The following is a 2,217-nucleotide window of genomic DNA, read 5'->3' as shown; positions in this document are numbered from 1 at the left end:
ATGCCTAATTTTTCTTTCTTCCTCAGCACTGATGAGTAAGTCTGCTTGTCCCTCAGTTCTTGGCCACATTCCTGTTTTCTTCTCCCAAATTCATGGTCTTTTGTCCCTGTGCTTTTATCCAGCACTTTTCTGTTTCCCAGTACCTCTTAGAGATCCTTTGTTGCCAAGTTTTCTGAGCTCTCTTGATTATCTCCTCAGCTGTTTGGATCAGAGATGTAAACCATCACTTGGTACAGATGGTTGTGAATGGGCCTGCAAAACACTTGGTAGCATTTCCAGTCCAGTGATGCAGAGCAGAAAAATCTTAGGTTTTCTCTTGGGTTATTGTCAATTTCCTTCTTTTCTAATAAAAATAGATGCAGTGTCAAAGGGAGTTTAGTGGAGACTGGTGGCTTCCTGAGAATTATTGTATTGTCTAACATCACTGAGTGCAGATGTGTGCAGTAGGGTCTAAAAAGTAATGCCATTTATCACTTTAGCCCTGTTTTCTCTGTTGCTGTTTTTTGTGTAACTGTAGTAGGAAATGGGAAGAAGAAGTACAGACATTGTCCTAGTAAAAATGAAAATGCTGTGAGAAGTTCTGTTTGTATTTGGGTAATGATGTAAGTCCTTTGCATTCTTGTTTCTTGAAGAAGTAGATCCTTTACTTGACATGTAGAGGGCAAGAAACTAGTTGTAAATAAGTTCTGCAAGTAATACAAAATAGACCTGCAAGTACACTGGCAGCAGTTCTGGCTGTGTTCCTTGTGATGCCTAAATCTATATTTTTTGCTTTCATTTAAGTCTCTGCACTGGTTTTCCAGAGAGCTGACTAGAAAAGAAGTTTTTTGAAGTGTCCATGGGGAAATTTATCATGTGTTAATGCTGCCTACTTCTTGGACTTTTTTCAGCTGTGCTTGAGGTCTGCAGGTGATCCCAAAATTTATAATTTCTGGCACTCCTGGAAGCTTGATATTGACGATTGTATAGTTGGAGAAAATTATGTTGCACTACTCCTGCATTCTCTCTCTGTAGTCTTGAGTGAAAATGTTCAAAGTCAGATACTGGAAAGTACCTGGCTGTGACTGGGGCAGGTCCATGGTGCTGTGTGGGTTTGAGATCACTGGGGCTGGATTCACTCTGGGCTGTCAGAGCAATGAACGAACTGTGCTGATTGCTCCTGTGAGATCTCGAAGAACTGGCCTTGTAGATTGGTGTTACAAACACAACCTTGAACTTTGTGATCCCAAAAATACAATTCTGATACAAATACAAATCTAATTCCCCAGATTCTTCCACTTCAGGAATGGAAGCAAATCTTTCATGGTTTGTGTCAACCCTCCTGAGATGTGTTTGTTCCCAGCCTCTCTTATGTTACACTTTGTTTGCTGCAGTCTTCTCACCATACTCTTCTGAGAGTGTTCTGCGAGTCTTGGGGGAATAGAAGCTTCCTTGAAAGAAAGTTCACTTTTGACTACAGCCTTGCTGATGCTAATGACTTGTTCTGGGAGCCCAGAGTCTGAGTGCCTCCAGTGAGGTGCTATCCTCAGTCCTGTGGATTTTGAAGCAGCAAAACTGCTGCTTCAAAATGCTTAAGGTAGCACTGGGCTTGCAAGTTCCTCAGTGCAAAACACAAGTTCAAGCTGTCTGTGGTGATACCAATGTTGAAGAGTGGCCATGCTGGTGTTCACCACATTTGAAGAAAAAATCTGAATTGTGGCAGTAAAGGGCAAGAAGACTGTATCACCCACCGCAAGAGGAATTGGGGTAAGGTGACTAGATGACAGATGCTGATTGTGGAGTAAATATCCAAATCTTGCAAAGAGAAATGGTTTGAAATAGATTTATAAAGGTTCTTGGGCTGAGAGAGCACTTTGATAGCTGGCTAACACCTAGGAATGGACACAGAAGGCATTGATTGTCAGAAAATAATGGAAGAGGTGAAGTAATTCGCAGTGGCTGGCTCATCTCTTCTTTGATTTATTTTGATTTAAAGCATTAAGTGTTGTTTGCATTCTTAAAATATCAACCCAGCATAAAACTTGATCTTTTGTTTCTTGGCTTTAAAGTCTGGTTTAATTTACTTTTTTAGTGAAGTGATATGTAACCTTATCTTAGCAAGGAGTCCTACAGCAACCCACAGTGTTCATTTCATGTGACTGGTGCAGTGAAGTGTGCAGAAAGTAAGTTTCAACAAATGTGTTCATTGTTTGATTCTTATTTTTACTGTTTCTATAG

This window comes from Geospiza fortis, unplaced genomic scaffold (assembly GCF_000277835.1).
Source record: "Geospiza fortis unplaced genomic scaffold, GeoFor_1.0 scaffold2, whole genome shotgun sequence".
Lineage (NCBI taxonomy): Eukaryota > Metazoa > Chordata > Aves > Passeriformes > Thraupidae > Geospiza > Geospiza fortis.
This window is presented reverse-complemented; position numbering follows the sequence as displayed.